Consider the following 24,491-nt stretch of genomic DNA (forward strand, 5'->3'; position numbering starts at 1 on the left):
TGCTCGAGCGCCTGCATTAAGCACACCACCAACACCAACACACACACACACACAAAGCGAGAGGTGTGCATAAATATGCAAGTAAATTATGTAAGCTGCAGGCGGAGTTGCCATGTAGTTTTGCTGAAATATTTTCATATCCAACTTCCGTAAGTGCAAAAAAAAAAAATATTATAAATATACATATTACCAGCAGCAGCTGCCCCACTAAGACTGTCTTTCGGCGCTTGCGACGTGGCGCCGTTATGTAGGCCACTTAGCGTGTTTATCTTTCGACTCTGTCATTGATAAATAGTGAAGTTTTGTCAAGATGGATTATGCTCGTTGCACATAAATGTTGAATTACACACTTTCATACAGCTTGATAAGCATTTTATATACGAGTACACGACGTGCGTGGCTGCTACTCACGAAGTACTGTGTTCCGATACCGTGCGCAATATGGAGAAAATAGAAATAAGCATCTCTAGGCAGGCAACCTTAAACTTGTGAGTGCAACGTTCAGTTGAAAGTGTTGTTGTAAATATTGGTTAGAAGGTCCAGAACAACCTTAGAACTACATAAGTGAAACTTCGGTTCGTGAAATGCAGTACTAAAGCACGAAGTGAATGTCATACCACGGATACCATTGATATAACCTTAAATTACAACACACTGAAAAACGAAGTCGAAGCCAGTCTTATAAACACTATATTACGGCCATTCAAGAAGAAAATCTTTCGCTACTTGAACAAGGAAAAATATTAACTTCGATTGCATCTTCACAAATAAAAATTTTCCATAGAAGAACTTGATTTCGACTTTTGTGTAGAAGTATGTATTATAGTGTTCCGATCTCAACAAATTCTTCGGAGATTTCATCTTCGAATCAGTGCCAAATTTCGTTAAAGAAGTTTTCAATACAAGCACTTGATTCTATTCCGAACGTTGACTTTATATGGCAGCTATATTCTATAGCTTCAGCAGCTTCTTGTGGAGAAGACGACGATAAAAACTGGTCCGATATCGACTACCAGATATTCCAAAATTGTACCTAGAAGAATTCAAGATACTACGTAGAAGCTCTAACTCATAGCTTTCCAACTTGTGAAGAACGAATTATTTATGTTTTTTAACCCTTCTTTACCACCATCTTTTAAATCATAATCTGAACACTTGAGTAATTCGTCTATTTGTAGCTTGAGAATAGTTCCTGAGAAATTGGCTAGATTCCAGTGGAGAGTACATACTTCTTTAATACCGCCACAGGGGTATACATAGCTCATTGGTTGCTTGTATAGGTAGCATCCAATATTCTAATGTGTTACCGGAAAAATACCGTGAAACGGTTAGGCTACCAAAGTTTGGACTTAAAGGGCACACATGTTGTGATGGACCCAAAAAGCGATTTTTGGGAATAAAAAAAATAAAAACTAGTGCATAAAATTTTTTATTTAAATTTTTATAGTAGGAAGTAAATTTTTTCCGGCTACGATTCCAGCCTTGTCCGTAGATGATACCTCGGTTACTATAGGTTAGGTCGTAGGGTTGACATATCGATGGATCTCATTTGATCATATTCGTCCTTTATTCATAGACTCCTAACAGTGGATCACCAATCCTGACAGAACGCCGAAGTGATTTGCGTTTACTACAAATTTATTAAGCAACTTCGCTAGGCTCGCCAAAGGTGTTTCTACCGAGATATTTTAATCGCAGTCTGACAAAAGCCGCATGTGAACCTATTGGACAGTGTGCAGTCAGAACACCTACAATTGCGGCGAGATTGAATTTGTTCTAAACCAGTAAATCGGAGGACCTCCTATGGTCCAATCTGAACCAGAAAGATCTCGCAGTCGCACAAGTTTTGATTGTTGACCAGCGTTTGTTCAGCTCATTGGAGGTCCAAACGTCCAATGTCAGAACACAAGAAGGCATAGGAAACCCGACTCGCTTCCAAAGGGACAAAGTGGGGAAAAATGTGCTCTTCCGGCGATTCCGCTGTATCCGGATACGCGTACGAGTCTAATATGGAAAAAGACTAAAGCTTTTGTAATGAAGTTATGTACTCCTTGGCTAGTCTAGACCACATAGTCAGTTCAAAGCCAATATAGGATGAAGCTTATGAAAGTTGTCTACTAGAAGATATTGTCTTTCCATTGGCGTACGGTCAAAATGAGATACAAAACTGGCAAGAAAAAATTAATTTTGTAAACATTTTTGACCCTCTTTGATGTGCCAAAAATCGATTTTTGGTATATGGAGATCTATATAAGGATGTGTAAAATAGTGATCAGATCACTTGTCTCCGAGCAATCACTCAATAACATTTGAAAAGTTGCAGTCTTAAGTAAAAGAGTTTAAAAATGAACTGTTAAAGATTATTGAGCTTCGTTATAAAAGGCATCGAGTCACTTTGAGATAAGACTAGTATGGGTGCCACTGCGCAACCGCAGGTAATTGTAACGCTAACGAGTTGACAAGGGCAGGCACCCTAATCCCGCTTTTAAAAGAATGCGAACTTCTTAGTTGTGGAAGTGCTAACAGCCCATTGCGTTCACGGCATCCATGCTATAAGATTAAGAATCTTACTGTTATCGATTTCAAATTTGAGTTTGTTATTTTAAAAGGTAAAAACTATAGAAAAAAATCGAAAAAAAAAAGATTTTTCTAACTTCAGACTAGGTGCGTAAGAACGATCAGATGAGTTTCAGCTAGCTAAGATAAATTATGTTGGTGTTCCGTGCGGCTCGAAATCAACCCCCAAATGCTATTTTTAGAAGCAGTTGTAGACTATTTAGGATAAGATAAGTTCGCCCGCTCCGCAGCATTCACTAACATGGTAGGCCCTGAACCCTTCATCGCGGTTGGGCCTCATACCATAAAGCAGCTGATCCGCAAGGAAGAATCAGTAGGCAGAAAGGGGTATTGATAGCAACTCAAGGCATGCACTATGACAAGTTGCTAATATTGGCATACAACCTTCGCAGTTTGAAATGTGTAATCAACCTCTCTAGGAACAAACTTCTCGCTGAAGACACAGGCCACTGTAAGCTCAAGAAGCACCTATATAATATGGACTTAGCTTCTTGCGTAAATTGCCGGTTCTGCGACAGTGAGCCTGAAACTTTATAATACCTGCTAATTGACTGCATAGTAGTCGGCAGGCGAGGGATAAAGACGATAAAGAGATCCATGTTTTCAAATAGGGATCACATCGATTCAATAGCACCCAGCAGTATATTGGAATTTATCATTATGCTGGGGCTAAGGCGGTCGTTGTGCCTTAATAGGTGAAGGCACAATAAAAATCGGGTCGCGATCCTCACTTATTTCTTTTCTCTTATCTGTCGAATATCTGATCTTTACCCGGTTTTGTGAACAACTAGAAAGCGCCGCTTCGAGCATATCTTCATATAAAATTAACTCGATATTTTGTTTATGAGGAATGTGGATATATCAAAGAAAGTGATTGCCAATTAATTGCAACAAACAAATTTCGAAAACTATGTCCTATAAAGTGACGAGTGAGTACTCAAGAAAGCACAGCAGGCCACCATTTTCGCTTTGTAGTTACATTTACGCACATAAATAATGCTTTGGAATGGCCTACAGGCCCTTGTATAGCTGCCTTGAATGCCTTTCAACACGCCGCTTACAAGTTTGCAACATTGTAATGTTATTATTGCTGCTTGCTGGTTTTTGGTGCAACAGTTTGCAGCTGCTGCTGCTGCTTCTAGCCATTACAATACTGCCACGCACACATATGCACACCAATTTACACGTATACTTCGGTTGTATAGTTTTTGTGCGCTATAAAAGCTGAGTAGCGGCATATTGCAACAGTGCAAGGCGCCAGGCGAACGCTTGTTGCAACTGCTTTTGATATCGCGCACTTATTCTATATTTTATTTGCCACACTACATACACACAGAAATAAGTTGTTTAACTCACCGAAATTTCGTCGGGAACAAAGGAGCAAAGCGCGCAAACGGAATGAAATATCTGAAAAGGAAAGAAAATAAACAAGTCAGTCAGTGAAAATATAATTTTCTTTGCTTATGTTGCAAAATGTGGCATAATGTTGCCACGAATTTGCATTTGTCGGCAAAGGCGCTTTGATAGCGCCGAAAATGTCGAAAATGCCGGCACAATAACAACAACAGCAACGACAGTACTAACAGGCGCACGCCTCCGCCCCCTGCGCCGGGTCGTCGTGTGTCAAGAAGTTCAAGTGTGCAACATGAAGTACAGTTGAAGTATTTTAATTCACCTTTCGGCATTTCATATGTGCCAAACACACACACATTCAAGCAAACATGTGCGTCCATGTGTGTGTGTGTTTTTATAATAGTTTGGGCATGCTTTTGTGTTATTATTAGAAATTGCATGTAATTATCGTGCAATAAAACACACTTACACTGCCGTGCTGCCACTGCTTCTTCTTCTTCCTCTTCGTCTTCGCTTTTGTTGAGCAGCTTTTATGTTTTTGCTCCGCAAGCAGCGGCATGGAACTTTGTGGCAAGTCGAGTGCTAAGCGGCAAGGCGTTATTTTTCGTTTGGCTTTGTTTGCCTCGAAAGTTTGGCATTCATGCGAGTGCGCTGTTGTTGTTGCAGGCAGCATGCAAATGAATTAAATTAATTTCCATGAAAATTGCACAGCTCTAATTACATTGCTAGCAAATTATTAATTGGCCTTTACTCTGGTTTTGACATTTTAATTGCTTATGCAAAATAAAATTACATTTTGTAGCAATCGCAATCGCATTCGGGCGCAGTCGGCAGCCAGCGGCGAAAGTGCAGCAAAACTCAGTTGTAAGTTGTGCAAATTATTAGCGCATACTTTGAGCGCTTGAGCTGCTTGCCATCTCTGTCTCTAACGGATTCATACTTTGCTCTGTGGCAGCACTCGGTTTGGCTGCGTGCGTCCGTGTGTTGCACGCACATTTGATTAACTCGTGCAAAAACTGGAGCAGTAGAAGTTGTTCAAAAGCGAAATCAGCAACCGAAACTGAAAAGCAGTGATAACTGTATACAAAAAAGTGAAAAAAGTGAATTGCCACTTCTCGCTGCCAAAAGCATTAAGGTCAAAGATTGCAATGGTTGACCTTTTGAATTTTGTTCGAATTCGAAAAGCGAATTTATAACAACTTTGGGAGCGAGAATTTGGCTTGGTGTGGAATGTTAAAAACTCGCGCAAACGAAAATTTGACACACCTTTGGAATTTACTTTTGCGAGTTAGTGAAATCATTATTTGCATATACGAGCGATATAGATAAAGACCTAATTCATGCTTAATACCTACTAAAAAGTGATCCATTTCGAGGTTCCCAACTTTTTAAAAAAAGCACACAGAAACTTCAAATTTAATGAGGAATGTTTATTATCATTCGAAAGAACATTCTTTCGCATTTATTTTTTGAAGATTATCTCTTTCAAATGTTGGCTGCGGCTACGTCTCAGATGGTCCATCCGTTGAGTCCAATTTTCGATGACTTCTTCGAGCACTTCGACTAGTAACTGCCGAATGGCATGCGTGATGTTTTGCTCCAAGGCCCGAATCGAAGCGGGAGAGACTTTAGACTTTACATATCCCCACAGGAAAGTCTTACGCCAGACCAATTTCTGAAATTATCTGCTCATTCTCAATAAATACATCTATTGATGGGATGTGTGGGAAGTGGGATCACGAGCTTCAATTTCAGGCATCAAGTGTCGGTTATCATGGCGCGATAACGGTCTGCTTTACTATGACGGTTAATTCTCACCGGCATTATTTTTGAAGAAATGTAAACCGACGATTCCATCGGACCACAAACCACACCAAACCGTTGCGTTTTTCTATATGAAATAGCAGCTTTTGAATCTCCACACCTTTGCATGCGTTAGAACCGATTGTTGTTGTTGTTGTCCCTGTCCCGTTAGGGTGGTAACCTAATTCACGCAACGGTATGCCCTGGAAACGTGCCATTTCGACGTGGTCGGACTATAGGGAGAGAGGGGTGTCAGATGTGTAGGGTTAGCTGGGCATTCAAAGAGGTGGTTAGAGTCGTGCTGGGACTAGTTGCATGCTGGACATATGTTTGGTATGTCGAGGTCGATTCTGGATAAGTAAGAGTTTAACCTGCTGCAGTATCCAGAACAAAGCTACGCATGGGTCGCTCTCAATTTTCGCGGCAAATCGAGCCCGTTGCTTGTAATGGATTGGGTGGTGGTATGGGTGGTGGTTTGACTCCAATTACGCCATACACTGAGGAGAGAGTTGTTAAGGAATGACCTCTTGATGTTGCTAGACTTCAAGCAGGCGGCTGCAAGATGATTTCTATGAAAACGTTCAAGAGTGATACGCCTCCGGGATTGGTTTTCATGATTTTTTGAAAGACAACTGTCAGAAAAATATATCTTGGCAAATGCCAAATCTCAAGCCGGTAGTTTCATGTATTCCGTTGTTCCAATTTAGTGCAAATTGGATGGATGGAATGGAAAATATTATTATTTTTTTACTTTTCAATTTAGAATTTAGGCGAGAGAAAAATTCTGAAGCGGGGGACAGATGTTTAAATATTTGATTAGGTCTTTTTACACAAATAGTAATTCTCGAAAACCCGATTGCTATTTTTCTCGCCTAGGAATGAAAAAAAATTCATGTAACGCGCGAATTGTTCCACGGTCCAACCTCAAAACTACAACTGACTATAATTTTATTTATGGGATGGATCTTAATCACCTATCCTGGCTCATAGAATGGGACCTTGACATCTCCGCCAACTGAACGGGGTTACGCCCTAACAGTTAATCCGGAGGAAACAGAAATATGTCTTCATTAACCTCTGAGGATAAAACTATTGTTTCCCGAAAAAACGAATCTACAGGAACACATTGCAAGTAGGTCTTCCAAAGTCCATCGAATTTGAAACTCCTGCAGAAGAGTCATTTCCACATAATCAATTGGCTATACACAACTGCCAATCGTCCCAAATTGTATATGAGGCGGTGGTGTGGTGGTACGCGTTATCGAAAAAGCGCCGCATTAAACCATTGGAACAACCTGCTTGCTGACTAAAAGACTTTTTTTGTGAATTTATATCTTAAATATGGATTCAGTAATTTTATTCGGACCTTTTGTACATTACATTTTTTTACCTTGTAACCCTAACCCCTCCCTTAACACCATTAGACTACTTCTTGCGGGGATATTTGAAGTGATTGGTCTTTAGCAATAAACAACACTCTCTTCAAGCTTCAGGAATCAATATTGTATATGATCTTCATAATATACGACTTGATTTAGAGGCAAAAATACGCGAAAATTGGGTTAATCGAATTCGTTCCTGCGGAAGATATATTCAGAACTTAATTTAATCGATTGTAGTTCACATTAAATAAAAATGTATTGCATTTTATTCTTTTTTCTTTGAAAAAAAAAATTATACCACCCTGTAGGAATAGAAGGAAACGAAAAGGCAGACGAGTTGGCCCGCCCAAAGAGGTAACTGGGTGTTCCCTGGGTGTTTTCTGTTACCCTTTGAAGAAGTTACACCCAGATATATATTGAAAAGATTTTTTTCGCAATTTTGTATTTTGGATTTCCGTTGATTTTACAATAAAAAAACTTTCTCACCGCTGGAATTCATTCTTCCCGAGATCGGTAACGAGGTCAATAGAATCCAAATTTTTCAAAATAAATTGCCGATCGTTAAAGTACATTAAATTCTGTAAATGTACATTTTTTAATTTCATTATTAAATAAATGCCTTTTCAAAAAAAAAATCTCAAAACGTTTGCTTTTCTGACTTGTAAGAGGATATAAGAAACAATTTTTTTTCAAAACAATGAAAATAGTGTTGTTTCGTCTGTCAGATATTTATATGTATAAAAGTTTAAATTTTGCATTTTTAATCCAAACCCGAAGCGGTAACTCTTTTCCACTCAGCAAGCATTCTAAAAACACTTGCAGATAAATTAAAAGCAGCTTTTCAAACAGTTTAAGGCTGGCAGCAATGATATGTGAATTAAATATATTACCCAACCACATATACATACATATATGTATATAATATATACTATATATATTTTTTATATGTACTCTGGTAAAAGACAAGTTTCCCAACCTAATCAGCATAAAGCGAAAAGCATGCACTGGGGCATGTGGCATGTGGCCGGAGAACGGCAACTGGCTCAATTTCCATTAGCCCCAATTTGGGCTTATATAATTTATTTTAACGCTAATGTGAGCGTAATTTTTAATTAGCCCGAAAATTTGTCTAGCTTACCCACCCCACGATCCGAGCAAACACACACACATGCACACATATAAACACATATGAGCGCACCGCAGGTCCAGAACGGCATTATGGTGTGTTGCAACATGGCGCACGGCTGGTGGAGCGTGGCAACGAATCGTTTACGTTGCATTATTTAATAAATTGCTTTTGTGTCACCATAGATTTTAACAACACAATAACAGCAAAAACATTGCGGCAATTGTCACACGCATGCGGGTGTTTTTGCACCGACGCCGTGCTGGTTGTTGCTGCTGTTGTTGCACAACTGCATATGCTGCTGTAAAGGCAATTTAAATGACCAGCGCGCACTGCCGTCCCCAGCGCGCATGGTTGTGCGGTGACCGTGTGCTTGTTGTTGGCGTTGTTGCATATAGCACCACCGCTGCGCGCTGCGTTTGTGTTCAAGTGTAATATGCCACATGCGCCAATTTCAATTTGGCGCCCAATAAAACATTCATGAACACCTTTTACGCTATAAAATCCGCATCAGCGCCACGCTGGCAAGATAGGACACACACACAACGCCGGCGCGCACACTCACATCTACATACGTGATGGCAGCGCAATTGCTTTTGCAAGCGCACATGCCACATGCGCTTCTATCTGTCTGTCTGTCTGTCCTTGTGTATGAATATGCTTATGTAAATGTGTGGCAAAGCAAGCGTCACATTCGCATGTAGCATGCACACATACAAGCGCGCGCGCGGCAGTGATAAGTGTCGCCTGTGCAACGTGTTGGCGAATCTGTTGCTGTTGCTGGCGCTGCTGCGGCGCACTTAAAGCGACACCAAGTGCAAATTGCATTTCGGCAATAAGCAAAAGCACAACACCAGTGACAGCAGCGATTGCAAAAAGCCGCAACAACAACAACAATGCACCTTGCTGCAGCGCACACCCCACCGTCGGCGCGCCCCAAACGGGCGCAACATTTGTGTCAGCTGCGCGCCTGCTTGGCGGTTTGCACTTCAACAGCCACTTGCTGGCACTTGAGTTGCTGTTTTGTTGCGCAATTTTAGTTGAAATATTGTAATACTGGCTTTTTCTCTTTCATTTCGCCGCCGCGTGCTTCCATATAAACACACACACTCCCACAAACACGCATGTATAATTCACATTTGTTGTGCTTGTCTGCGTGTGCGGAGATCGCATTTCCGTGCGTTTCGTGGAAAAGCAGCTTAAATCTCTCAGCGCAATGGAAAGAACAAGCGAAAGCACGGCTTACACTTTCGTTTGACAGAAAAAGAATGCGAAATATTTTGTTACCCAGGAAAGCTCACTTAATGAATGCAATCAACAAACATGCAGAGAGTGAGAGCAATTGTCGAGTATACATACTGTAAATTAGTGACTAAGGCTAAAGTTGTAAGCAAATAAAGTTTGTGCACTTAGAGAGAATTTCAGGTTGCTGATGATCTTCCCCGAGTTCTCCTCAACTCTTTTAATATATTTTAGGCTAAGTTAGGTCGTCGGATTGATCCAAAACCGATCGATTTGAGCTTGACAAGAGCTGGGGGAGCTGGTCAATTACTAGCACTTGCACGCACAGTCGCAAGGTCTTTCTGTTTCGAGATAAATGCCAAGAGGACTGATGAGCTCTTCGCCCTTAGCAGGTAAACGTTTTTTTACTTGTTGAGGCTTTAACTGATCAATTAAAAAAGTAGCTGTATGCAAGTTGTCGAAGTTGTGCAGAAGAAATTGGGGTACAATTATTTTAACACTTCCCTAGAGTGTCCGCAGAGTGGACGCTTAGAGCCGAGTCGACCGCATTTATGCTCCTTATGCAATATTAAAACTGAAGCATATTGGAACACATACCTACCTACAGCCATGAAGTAGGTATAAGATATTTTATTCATAGACATGATCTAACTTTTAGAGTTTAGTCTATACCTACATTCGGTGACCAAAAATTAATGAAGCTGATTTTTGATAACCCGTTGTGATGTGGACTGTATTCTAGCGAAGGCGTTCTGTATCGACCGAAACAAATTAATGGGGTGAAAAGACAAGATAATGGGCTAAAGGGCTGGTAAGGTAAAACTTTCCAGTCACAGTTTTAGTGTTTAATCCGGACATTGTCATGATGAAAAATTATTGTAGAGTATTCAATCGTAAATTCCTGGCATTTTTCGGCAATGGCTCGCTTCAATTTGGATAGCTGCTGAGGTTACCGTTCCTTTTTAATAAGTTTTATTCGATATTAACGGCTTATCCAAGTAGAGGCCTTTCAATAGTCATTTTTTGACAGATCACGCGTGAGGCGTGTCAAGCTGTCATATTATTTTGGCTCAGTATTGTTTGCCAAAAAGTTGTTCACGAAAATTCACGTTCTGTAAAGAATGTGTTTCATGCGCTTCGCTCAACGTATGGTCAACATCGGCCTGAGACCCAGCATTCATTATTCGACGAATAGACCCCGTTCAGCAAGCAGTGTTAAAAATATAGCAGCCGTAGCTGAGGTTGTACACCAAGACCGTGAATTGATAAATCTTAAGTTGAAAGCGTACAAAATACAGCTTGTGCAAAAACTGAAACCACTGGACCTTTCCAAGCATAAAACAATGCATTTATTGAGAGATCACTTCGGTGAGCAGATACTTTTACGTTTTGGACCGGTGGGCACCAAGATCGTGTAATATCACACTGTTAGACTTCTTCCTGTGGATATATGTAAAGTCTAAAGTCTATGCGGACAATCCCGCAAAACATCATGCCAATCATCAGTCGAAATGCTCAAACAAGTCATCAAAAATTGGACTCAATGGATGGACCATCTGAGACGGAGCCGTGGCCAACATTTGAAAGCGATAATCTCAAAAAATAAATACCAAAAAATGTTCTTTCGAATGATAGTCAACATTCCCCATTAAATTTGAAGTTTCTTTGTTTTTTCTTTAAAAAAGTATGGAACCTCGAAATGGATAATACAGGGTTTGTCCGGAAAGTAATAGGACTGATTTTCTTCCGCCGCGACTGTACTTCGGAGGATATGATCAAGCAGGCTTACCCAGTTGTTGCAAGAGAACAAAAGACAATCTTCCGAGTGGCGCACGCCGCCGTCTCCTCGCCCAAAAAAGGGAAGAATGAGCAAATCCAAAGTGAAAACGATGCTTATTGTTTTCTTAGTATCAAAGGCATCGTCCACAGTGAATTTGTTCCTCCTAGACAAACAAAACATTGTTGCCGATTGGAAGTGGCATCACGCCAACGCCCCGGTTCACACCGCCTTTCTTGTGAACAGCTACCTATCCAAAGCCGGCATCCCAACGCTTCCGCAGCCGCCCTACAGCCCAAATGTGGCCTCCGGACTTTTTTTATTTCCTTGCCTGAAAAGGCCGATGAAAGGCAGGGATTTTGAGAGAACACAGGGGATCCAAGCAGCATGCACCTTGGCTCTCAAAGTTATTCCGGAGAATGCCTTCCATGACGCTTTCAATACTTGGAAATCGAGCCTATTACTTTCCGGACAAACCTGCTTAGCGCACCTCCCTGATCCCACCAAATAGACAGCATTTTTTTCGCGTCATGGATATTTGGCTTTGTTGTGAATTTGGCTTCACATCTGATCTTTTGCTTTTGTGTTGAAAAATATCTCTTGGCTCTACAATGTACCCCGCAGTTTTGAACGTGGTAAAATTAAGTGACTTCCACTACACTACAAGCTATTCTTGTGTTTGGTAACAATTTTCATCGAGGGTGTGCCTCCAGTTTCTTATCTTTAAACTTTCTTGGGCTTCCCAGGAAGTTTTTCGTCTTCCAAGCTGGAATTACGAATTGTATACCATATATGTATACTGAAAAGGTCGGACTTGTAGTTTTGCCAGAAATCGAGATAAACCTTGCTTAACCCTTAAAAATGTAACCAAGCCGCTTCTTTCCGATCTTAGATCGCCCGTAAATTATTTTTCCTTTCATTTTTGTTATTTTATCTTTCATTTACAATGGATGTCAGTCTATTTTTCCCTTTTTCTCTTTCGAGTTTTAACATTTTTCAAGGTCTAATACACTACATCTCTAATAAAGTACTTTCCTCTTATAACAAGCAATAAATATTGCTTGCCATTATTTGCCATTTCAAAGTCCTATCCATTTCGCTCCTCGCCACCAACACAAGCACCACAAATTGCGTCTTAAAAGCGACCTTTTCGGCTTTTATATACAATTATAAGTGTGTGTAAGTAAGTTTGTATGTGTAGCTAAGTTTGAGTGTGTGTTTGCGCTCAACATACTTGCGGGTGTATTAGTGAGAGCTCGCGCGATAAAATCAACAAGTTTACCAAAAGATTATTTTAATTTTTTCGGTTAAACTTTGTCGCGCCGGAATGTACTTCAATGGAGTGGAATGTGCACCCACTAAATACAAGCACTAAAACAACAACAACAACAACAGCAGTTAATAACAACAACGAGCTGTTGTCTAGTCACTGTGCTTTTGGCTTTTTGGCAACGCACCAAGAGCAAGTGCAAATGTTGAAAACAAAATACAACAACAACAAAAACAAACAATGCAATAACAACAACAATAAGGACAACAAAAGTGCAACAAAAAAAGCTGTTGCGCATAACAATGCCAACACAATGACAGTGCCACCGAAATGGTTGGCGGCAACAACAACACCAGGTGCACTACAACAACAACAACAACTACAATATCATCAACAAAACCAAATACAACAACAACTACAATAACAACAACAATCAGCCTGACATTTACTGCTTGCATATGTGTGTGTAAGCGTTGCATTGTATGTTCGTGCCACTTGCAACGCGCCATTGTTCTTGTTGTGTGTCTGCTAATGCAATCGCTAGGCTTTGGCTGGCTTTGGCCCGCTTTTGGCGTTAACATTGTTTGCCCTTTTGTTGCTCGGCTGTAATTTGTGCAAATTTCCATGCCACTGCCACCGTCAACGAAGCCCGCACTTACATTTGTATGTAAGGCAGGGGATATGTGGTGGCATATGCCAGCCAGGCAAACCGCAACTCGCCCCCGCTAAGCATACTCACACTTCGAGCGGCATTTTCGGAAGCTGGCAGCCATTTGCCAAAAACGGCAGACAAAATTGACTGCGTGGCTGCAACTTGACTGCCAAAAATGCACCAAACTACAGCTGAGAGGTACGCCTGTGGTCACGGCAAGTGTTTGCAGGAGGATGTGTGTGAGTGTGTGTAACACACATACATTTATATTAATATCGTTAACTGTAAGTAACTCCATGAGTGCGTGTGTGTGGCAGAGCTCTGGTCCGTATCAGCAGCAAAAACGCCTGCGACTTTGTCATTTGGCCAAGTTGACACCACCGTCCCACTGCCGACGCTTAGCAGCAGTCCAGACGCGTCGTTGTGGCAGCAGCAGTGGCATGTCGTAATTTCACCAACGCAGTCAGTTGTTATTGTATCACATTGCAATTATTTCGATTGCTGCTTTCGATTCGTTCATGCATTTCGATTAGTTTTGTTTCCTTGCTAAGTTGCTGGCTCTCCAGTTCGGGCCGTTAATGAGGCTGAACCGTTGGCTTGCTGGCAGCTCGCCTGCTTGGCTGCATGCTTGAATGCCCGCCTAACTGCCCTACTGTCTGCGGCAAGTAGTAATGAAATTTCACTCTTAATTTGCAGCAACACAAAAAACGGTGAAAAAATGCTTGCCCCAACGGGCGCCATCGTACGTGCTAAGGGTGGTCGTTGGCCGGTATGGATGTGGGTCAGAGTCGCAGGCGTAGGATTTCGTTTTTCGTCTCTTCGTTGGCTTCATTCGAAGTTTTTAATTCATATTGCCGAACTGTGGGTGTTTAGAAGTGGACAAGTAGTGGATATCAAGTGATGCTCGTTTCGCAAGAAGACAAAAAAGTTTAATTTGCTCTAATTGTGTAGGAGTACAAAAAGAAGTTAAACAATTCGGCAGCTCTGCTTCTGGTGCCGTAATTGAAATTATGTTGAGGGGGCGGTGCGAACACGTAACAATATTTTGCAGGTCAGCAGTTTTTCTAATTTAGTTTCACTTTCGTGCAAAAGCTGATAACATCAGGGGGCATTGCTAGGGGCATTCTTGGATGGTGAGAAAATTGCAAAACACTATAAAAAACACAAAAATGGTAATAACTACTAACAATAAATGTTACAAATTTCTTCTTATATATTTAAAATGCTAATAATTGAAAAAATATATTTCTACAACCATGGAAGTTCGTGCGAATTTTGAATGATGAAGTTATAAGTGAAGAGTAAATTTGATGATTGTCCGACCACTATGCCGAAAACCCAAATTTAATCGCACTAAATCGCTCAAAGCTCATCAGGATCGGAAATGACCTCTCCGAGCCGTTCGATACCAAACGAGGTTTCAGACAAGGCGATTCCCTATCGACTTTTTCAATCTACTTCTCAATAAAATAATTCGAGCTGCAGTACTAAACCGAGAAAGTACAATCTTGTATAAGAGTGTACAACTGCTGGCGTATGCTAATGATATTGACATCATTGGCCTTAACAACCGCGTCTTTAGTTCTGATTTCTCCACGTTGGACAAAGAAGCGAATCAAATGGGTCTGGCAGTGAACGAGGGCAAGACAAAATATCTCCTAACTTGGCACCGACGTCACAGTTGACAGTCATAATTTCGAAATTGTAGATAATTTCACCTATCTTGGAACCAGCATCAACAATAACGTCAACCTCGATATCAACCATACTGCGTTGATCTCTTGTCAACAGGTGCTACTTCGGACTGAGTAGGCAATTGAGAAGTAAAGTCCTCTCTCGACGGACGAGACGGAATCTAATGTACTACTATTGTAAACTAACAAGTGATATGCCAAAAGTTAAGATGAATTCTATAAGCTCCAAAATTAGATAAACCACTATAGTCGAAATTTATTTGAGGTCTTTCATAATAACTGTCAAAATATACTTCGTGGAATTAAGTCATATTCTTTTTTATTGGATTACGTTTCCTACTCTAAAAGTTTTTGTTTTTGTATAATACTTGCATCCAGTGCAGTTGAAACAATGTATTTAGTCGTGGTAAGCACAGGTGTCTACAGGCACAGTTCTATAAATAAAACATGTCATTCATTTGATGGATGGACAGATTAGTTATCTATTCTGTTTTCTAAAATGTTTTTCGTGTTTCACATGAGACACTAAACATGTTAACATATGGAATGCATTACTTCACTCAATAGGAGTGTTTGATACTTTTAGAATTTTACGGAATTTAAAAATTATCAACAAGGAAGGATGTATAAATATATTCTCAACACCTTCGAGACTAAATTTGAAATAAGAAAACTACCAAGAGAAGCCATCAGAATGTAGTGAAGTATTATGGAATATACTTTGTGACAAGAAAAAAACACTCGAAAATTGTTATTAAATTCCCTGGGTAAATTATATTTGAAAACAGGAAAAAACGTTAACTTCATCTGCACCCAAGTTAATATACCCTTCACAGGTGCATTTCTTTTAGTAACTATGTGTCCAGTTTGTATAACAGCTATGTATATGCTATAGTAAGCCGATCTGAACAATTTCTTCGTATATTATATTATTATGTTAGAAAATAACCTGTGCCAACTTTTGTGAAGATACATTGTCAAATGTGAAAGCTTTCCTACAAGAACTTTATTCCGATCGTTAAGTTTGTAAGCCAGCTATATGTTATAGTGGTCCGATATCGGCAATTCCGACAAATGAGCAGCTTCTTGAAGAGAAAATACCGTTTACAAAATTTCAAAACGCTATCTTAAAAACTGAGCGACTAGTTCGTATATATACAGACAGACGGACGGACAGACAGACGGACATGGCTAAATCGACTCAGCTGAACATACTGATCATTTATATATGTATATACTTTATAGGGTCTCCGACGCTTCCTTTTGGGTGTTACAAACTTCGTGACAAACCCTTTTCAGGGTATAAAAATGTATTTTGCGAGGTGAAGGATATGGTGCTTGAAAATCGCCAGGCAAGTGTTTGAGAAATGGCAAGAGAGCTCGACATCTCTCCCGAATCCGTTCCAATGATTTCGGTGAATATTTTGGGTATCAAACGCGTTCATGCTCGAAACGTCACGATAAAGCTTAATTTTGTTTCAAAACTATTACCAAAAACAGGTCTGTTTGGACATGATTGATCGTGCACATTCCGATCCCACATTCATGGAGAACATTATGACTCCCGAGGGGTAAAAATGAATCGAAACCAAAACAAGTAAGGAAGGGCTAAGTTCGGGTGTCACCGAACATTTTATACTCTCGCATGATTACATATTGTGTATAGTAGTAGTTCCTGAGATATGGTTTTTGGTCCATAAGTGGGCGAGGCCACGCCCATTTTCAATTTAAAAAAAAAGCCTGGGTGCAGCTTCCTTCTGCAATTTCTTCCGTAAAATTTAGTGTTTCTGACGTTTTTTGTTAGTCGGTTAACACACTTTTAGTGATTTTCAACATAAACTTTGTATGGGAGGTGGGCGTGGTTATTATCCGATTTCTTCCATTTCTGAACTGTATTGTAAATGCCTGAAGGAAACGACTCTATAGAGTTTGGTTGACATAGCTATAGTAGTTTCCGAGGTATGTACAAAAAACTTAGTGGGGGGCGGGGTCACGCCCACTTTTCCAAAAAAACTACGTACAAATATGCTCCTCCCTAATGCAATCCTTTAATATCTTTATTTATGGCTTAGTTATGACACTTTATAGGTTTTCGGTTTTCGCCATTTTGTGGGCGTGGCAGTGAGCCGATTTTGCCCATCTTCGAATTTAACCTTTTTATGAAGCCAAGAAATACGTGTACCAAATTTTATCATGATATCTCAATTTTTACTCAAGTTACAGCTTGCACGGACGGACAGACGGATGGACGGACGGACAGACATCCGGATTTCAACTCTACTCGTCACCCTGATCACTTTGGTATATGTAACCCTATATCTGGCTCTTTTAGTTTTAGGACTTACAAACAACCGTTATGTGAACAAAAATATAATACTCTCCTTAGCAACTTTGTTGCGAGAGTATAAAAACCACGCCAAAGCCGCTCAAAAGTCGAGGTGATGCTCATTGTTTTTTTCGGTATTCGTGATTTGGTGCATCATGAATTCGTTCCGGAAGGACACATGGTCAATAAGGAGTTTTTTTGGTCGTATTGAGGCGTTTACGTGAGAGCTTCCGTCGAAAACGGTTGGAATTGTGAAAAAGGAATTCATGGATTTTACACGATGATAAGAACAACCGCAATGTGTCATAATTGTGACCAAATTTAAAGCCAAAAATGCAATTAATTCCATCGACCAACCACCGCACTCACCAGATTTGGCTCCGTATGATTTTTTCTTGTTCCCCAAACTGAAATTATTGCTCCGTTGAACCCTTTTTCAGGCGATCGAAGAGATAAAACAGAATTCGCTGAAGGAGCTGAAGGTCATCCCAAAAAGTGCTTATAAAAAGTGTTTCGAAGACTGGACAAATCGTTGCCATAACTGTATTACATCTGGTGGGGATTTATTTGAAGTCGACAAAATAAATATTGATGTATAATTTCACAAAGTATGTGTACCGAGAGACCGGATATAAACTGATAGTTCGAAAATAAATTTTCATACACTTTAAAATTGGCATATATTAATTCAAATCCCCAAACAATTAATGAATGACATTGTTTTCCATGTCTATATATTCACTTTCCGATTTATGCCACTATTTTAGGCAATAAAATAGTAAAATACCTTGAACAATGCTTAACAAACATTTAAACTCGGCGCTGCTTCAGTAGCCTTCCGGAAAAAACAATTCCGTTTCAGTAACCAACACAAGCAAAATGACAATGATAATCCACAATAGGAATGAGTGTACTCAAACTTTATAAAAACGCGTAATTAGTTGAAGCATTTGTGAATGGTGATAAATGTTAACCGACAATGCGAATATTAACCGGATCTGGGTAATTTTAAGTATCCGATTAATTGTTAGTGCAACCAAATTCATAAATATGTGCATATCCCGGCAGTTCAATATTAAAATAGGCAGATAGTTTGCAATCAGAAATTTAAGACTGAATATGAACTAGTCCGAAAATGGTCTTTTACCATTTATTAAGAAGTTATTCTAACTAACTTCCACGGCTTATATAACTAAAGAGACAAAGCATAGCAGCTTTCTATACACTACGTAGGGTATATTGAATTTGCCACGATGTTTGCTACACCAACTGTGACGAGCTGAGCCGATTTAGACCGTCCAACTGTCCGCCTGTCTATATATTGCGTAGTCGAAAAAGTCTTTTCGTATTCTGCCAATAGATATCGTTGCAATTGTATATCTCCAGTGCTACCAATCACATTGTGTCATACCAAATACAAATTTTAATTCGGGGAAGCTGAAAAATAGTTACAGCTGTTAAAAAATTAGTGAAAATAATGAAGAAATTCGGTATATTTTGAAATTTTTGTATAAAAAAGGGAAGAATGCCACGCAAACCACCAATGAAATTTGTGAAGTTTTGAAGAGACGATGCTGTATCAGTTCGTGTAGCACTACAATGGTTCGCTCGCTTCTGTTCTGGAAATTTCGATGTGAAAGACACATCTCGCTCTGGTCGACCTATCATTGAAAAAGTTGATGAAATTATGGAAAAGATTGACCATGACCATCACATAAGCAGCCATGACATCACTAAGGATCTTAACACTCATCATAAACCGGTTCGGTGTTTGGGTACCACATGAATTGTTTGTGAAAAATTTAATGCACCGAATTAACATCTGCGATTCTTTGCTGAAACGAAATTAAATCGAACCATTTCTGAAGCGAATGGTAACAGGAGACGAAAAGCGGATCAAATACGACAATAATGTGCAAAAAAGATCATGGTCCAAGCGTGGTGAAGCTCAACAAATGGTCACAAAGCCAGGATAGACGCCCCGAAAGGTTACGCTGAGTGTTTAATGGGATTGCAAAGCAATCATTCACTATGAGCTGCTCCAGCCTGGTCGAACGATTGATCCCACATTTTACTGTCATGAACTGATGATATTAAAGCAAGCAATCTTAAAAAACGGCCAGAACAGATCAACAGAAAGGACTTCGTCTTCCATCAGGACAAGGAAAGACCACACACGTCTTTGATGACTCGGCAAAAACTGGAAGAGCTTGGCTGCAAAGTTTTGATGCATCCACCACATAGCCTTGATCTTGGACTACCATTTGTTTGGGTCAATGCAGAACTCCCTTAATAGAGTAAGGTTGGCTTCAAGAGAAGCCTGTGAAAAGAAATATCTTCACCAAATTTGGCACAGATTATTCTCTATTATTGTGCAATCCCTGAAGAATTTGTTGAGAACGGTCCACTTTGGCATATAGCTGCCGTTCAAACAGACCGATCAAAATCGAGTTACTGTATGGAACGTTTTGTATTTCTGAAGGATTTTATAGTTTCGGGGCAACTGGATTAAGAATAAAAATGTTTCTTCTCTAAGATACTGGTTTGATCAAAATTAAAAAAAATGTTTGGGCGCCATAAAGGGTCTTTCTAAGTGAAAATGCTAGCTGCTAGCACAGAAAAAGGTAATGACTAGTGGGGCCTCAGGTTCATAACAGCTTTCAATTAATTAAGAAGCAGGACTACGCTGTAAGCATCTGGGGTCCCCATGGTAAGATACACTGGAAGAAGTATCGATAGTGAAACCACAGAGTCTGTTGAAATTCGTGTCAAGCGCAGGCATGCTAAATGATGACTTGTCCTCATGGACCTAGTAACTGAACTCCATCTGCTGCAAAGGGCCAAAACAGGATCGTTGGCCTACCAGACTAACCTAAACTAATAACTACTACTCCAGGCACTACTTAACAACTAGTTCGTTGCAGGCATAATTTTAGTTATAAAAAAATATATATGTATGTGTATAAATATAAAGCTTCATGTTGTATGTGCGCTAAGCTTTGTAATATTTTTTTCTATGGACTGACTACAAACTTTTCGCTCGAAAAAATTTGCTTAAAAAACAGTTATATAAGCTTCATTAAGCAATTAATCATGTTCATACAAAAATAATATTTCGTTTGGCATTTTTCTGTGCAGAACTTTTAAACAAATTAAAGCTAGTATATATTAATACATATATATACATGCATATATAATATATATATATACAATATACATGAAAAGCTATTAGCACTGATGGCATTCGGTGCCATAAAAAGCCTGATCTGCTCTCTTTGCTTTTACCATAATTAAGCGAGCTCGTAATTTTTCGTCGCATTTGTAAAAACCGAAACCCTACCTCAACCTGCAGCGCCGAAAAAGCTTGTCGGAAAAACCGCTGAGCCATAGTTAACATGTAGAATTGCGCAAAAAGCGGCAAAACCTCACCTCAACTAATCAGGCCGCACTCAATCACATTGGAATCGGTGCAACCTCGGCAACCTTTAACAAACTCCATTAAACTTTTTAGAAACGATTCGATTGTCGCTTTGCTTTGTTTCGCATTTTTGTTGATCTTTTTGGTTTTCTCTTTTTGCTGTTTTTGTTGTTGTTGTTTTGTCTTATTTATTTGCATGCGAATACGAATAGTGTTTGGTATTCAAATTTTATGTTTTCGTTTTGGTTCGATAGCTTTGGATGCCGTTGTCAATTTGCATGTGTGTTTAGCTGTGTGTGTGTGTGTGTGTATGAGTATTTTTAAACGTGCTGCTTTTGTAAATGCCATATGCCAATTGTACGCGAATTACACTATTTATAGCGCAGATTTAAATTTGCATACATACACACACATATATATGTCTATACATATACAAATATATATATATTGACCGTACAAATCCATACCGACTCCCGATATATATCAAACACAAACGAATTTCCAATTTAATTGAGTCGCGCACATTTAGCTAGTTGCTTGCTATGGACCAACTACCGAACAACTTTGGTTTTTTGGTCGCAATGCGGCCATTGTGGCAAGTGTTGCAAGCAACTGTAGTACATAAAGTAAAATAAAGCAGAAAAGGGAAAAAGGTTGGCATTGCTATATCCGCCGCTGTTACTGTTTATATTGCTTTTATAGTTGTTGTTATTGTTGTTGTTTTCGTTATCGTTGATGCTGATTGTATTGTAATTCGGTGGCGAAGTGCAAATTGTACAAAAGCGACAAATTGTCAAAACCAAAATAAAAATTGGTTGTTAGTCGCAGCGCAGTGGTGGCAGCAACAACAACAACAGCAGTGACAACAGCAACAGCAGTAGAGGCAGCAACAACAGCATGAGCAACAACAATAGCAGTGGCAACAACAACAGAATTGACAACAACAACAGCAGTAGTGGCAGCAACATCGGCGGTAATAGCTTCAGTGGCAACTACTGACACAGAAAGAGCACCAAAATCGCTGTCAGCCAACCAAAGTTCAATCAGTTGCGGAGTTTAAGTACACGGGAGGTGAATCGAAAAATACCTTGCAAATTTGTTGCAAATATTTTGTTGGATTTTAATAAAATATAATGAAAGGTGACTATTATTGATTTCCTTTATTTTGAGAAATACCGATTTAAACAGAAAGCTGCTAAAGTAGAAAAAAACAATTGGTATAATAGAACTTCATATAAAGTTCAAATAAGAAACGGTTAAACTAGTCTAAGTGGCATTAAATTTCACTGGATAACTTTTTTTTCAGTATGGTGAATCGAACAAATAACTGGTATAAATTTTGAAGCCCTAGAAAAACGAGCAATTAAGTATACTAAAGAAATATAACTGGATAACTTTGTTGGCGAGTAACGAGCCGAACAAACATCTGGTATAAATGTAAGAGACTGGTATAATCACATAAAACTGAAATGACAAACAAGTAAGTACACAAAATAGGTATTAAATATAACTTTTTAGCTTTGTTGGGGAGTAGTGACACGAACAAAAAACTGGTATAAATGCAATAGACTGGTATAATCGCAGAAACTTTGAATGTAAAATTATTTAGTACACAAGAGGCATCAAATAAAACTGGATAACTTTGTTCGAAAGTTGCGAGCCCATCAGACAACTGGTATAATAGCAAAATACTGGCACATAATAATGAGCTCGAATTCAAAAATTTGAAAATACTAAATACACAATAAATAGAACTAAATACATTTTTTGGAAAGTGGCTAGCCGAACAAACAAGTGGTATAAATGGATGCGACTGGTATAATCGGAAAGAGCTATAATGCTAAGCAGTTAACTACTCGAATCTTGTTGGAGAGTAGTGAGCTGAACAAAGATCTGGTATAAATGCAGCAGTCTAGTCTAACCACGTCAAACTGATATATCAAACTATTTCGTATACTGAAGAGGCATTAAACAGAACTGGATAACTTTGTTAGAGAGTAACGAACAGAAAACTGGTATAAAGCAAAATACTGGTATAACTATATATATCTAGAATTGCAAATAATTTAGTAGACTAAATACGCATTAAATAGAACTAAATAACTTTGTTGGAAAGTAGCTAGTCGCACACATATCTGGTATAATGCAACAGACTGGTATAATCACATAAAACTGAAATTTGTAGCAATTAACTACTCCAGTCAGGCATCAAATAAAGCTGGATACTTTTTTTGAAGCGTGCTAATAGAACAAAAAAACTGGTATATAAGAAAGAGACTCTAAAATCACATAGACTTCGAATAGTAAATAAGTAGTTTAACCACTCTCGTGCTGTTAGTTCATACATATAACTTTTTGTTGCCTAAACAATCTAAATTTACAAACACAGCAAAAAACCCTTTGTTTATACCACTTTATGTGACTTATAACAGTTTTTTTTGGTACTCGATTTAGAGCAGAAAATGAGTGAATAAATGGGGTTTCTACAAATATTCCCTTCCCATTGGTGGAACATCGATTTGGAGCCGCGTATTCCCGTTTCAAGAAAAACAAAATAAAGTTAATGTCGGTTGCACCGAAGCTGAAATACCCTTCATAAACAAAAAAGTTTCCGTACAAGAACTTGTATGCAATCGTTTAATTTGTATATCAGCTATACGATATAGTGGTCTGAGCTGGAATATGTGTTCGGAGATTATGTTATTGTGTTAGGTTATTTCTGTAGATATTTTGTCGAGGAAACAAGTTTTCTAAACCAGAACTAGAGTTTGATCGGGCGGTTTGTATGGCAGCTATATGCTATAGTGATACGATATAGGCGATGCCGATAAATGTGTAACTGCTTGGGAAGAAAAGGGCACAATTTCAGAGCGATATCTCAAAAACTAAGGGACTATGGACTAACATACTTAAATATACTCAGCTGGTCACGTTGATTATTTCTAAATTTATGTGAAATCTCAGATATTTCCTTCTAAGTGTCACAAACTTCGTTCCAAACTTAATATATCCTATACAGAGTATAAATACTGTTAACTGAAAAATAAAAGTAACATATTTTTGAACCACCTCCAGCGAAATTGCAACACTCCATTATCAAATTTAAAACGACAAAGTCCGATTTTCGACCGAAATTCATTTGTTGTATTATTGGATTTGTGAGCTCGATGCCGATTGCTGTGAAAAACGAGTCAAACTAGCAATTTTAGTGATGTGATTGTGGTCACAGTGCCGTTGAACAATGGGCCGACCGCTGAAACGAGTCGAATTCGCAAAGCGCCCACTTCCACCAAGCAATCAACTGTATCGGTTAGGTGCCCAGTTTCAGTCAAATTAGAAGTCAAAAGTTGGCAGTCAGCACTTTTGGCAACATCAAAGTGAATGACCGCCAAGCAGCAGCAACACAGCAGCTGTAACATCAGCCGCCGCAGTTACAACAATCGCCGCAGCATTGGTTGGTGGCAGCAATAGCAATACGGCTCAGTTGACAACAATAATGGTGGCGGCGGCACGGTAGCTGCTGGCTGACGCGGTTTCCTACACCAATTTGCAACTAAATTAATAACAACTTCCCGCCGACAGGCAAGTCAACGGGCGCGCAAGCAGTCCGCAACACAAAAACGGAAGGTAGCAAGTGGCAGGGAAAATGGCTCAAGGGATTTGCGCGTTGCGCCGCTACATGTCCACCGAAGTCGAAGACGTTAAGCAAGGATTTAGATACGCTGCTTTTATTACAAAAGCCGGTGGTGGCAGCAACAAATACTTTGCATCTTATGCATGTCAAGTAAAGTAAGTTGGCAAAGGTGGCTTGGCTTTTGCGAGCGCCATTGCTGAGTGGGTTGCGCGCAGCCACCTTGCAGTCAGCTAGCAA

General features: G+C 39.4%; 1 protein-coding gene and 1 long non-coding RNA gene across 6 annotated transcripts in view; one reads left to right on the forward strand and one right to left on the reverse strand.

The window, feature by feature from the left end:
- The window catches only part of LOC126757931 (uncharacterized), a 170,740-nt gene extending 148,668 nt beyond the window's left edge, over positions 1-22,072 (forward strand). Inside the window, exon 3 of the long non-coding RNA XR_007666802.1 lies at positions 21,927-22,072. This is a non-coding gene — a long non-coding RNA (uncharacterized LOC126757931). The remainder of the gene's footprint in view (positions 1-21,926) is intronic.
- The window catches only part of LOC126757908 (homeobox protein prospero-like), a 272,254-nt gene that overhangs the window by 79,738 nt on the left and 168,025 nt on the right, over positions 1-24,491 (reverse strand). For 4 of the 5 annotated variants that reach the window (XM_050471831.1, XM_050471830.1, XM_050471832.1 and 1 more), the window contains one exon: positions 3,934-3,984. The exons of the other annotated variant lie outside the window; for it this stretch is intronic. The gene's annotated coding sequence lies outside the window, so the exon portion shown is untranslated. The remainder of the gene's footprint in view (positions 1-3,933; positions 3,985-24,491) is intronic. 5 annotated transcript variants of the gene reach the window in all.

The sequence above is a fragment of the Bactrocera neohumeralis genome, chromosome 5, assembly GCF_024586455.1.
Source record: "Bactrocera neohumeralis isolate Rockhampton chromosome 5, APGP_CSIRO_Bneo_wtdbg2-racon-allhic-juicebox.fasta_v2, whole genome shotgun sequence".
Lineage (NCBI taxonomy): Eukaryota > Metazoa > Arthropoda > Insecta > Diptera > Tephritidae > Bactrocera > Bactrocera neohumeralis.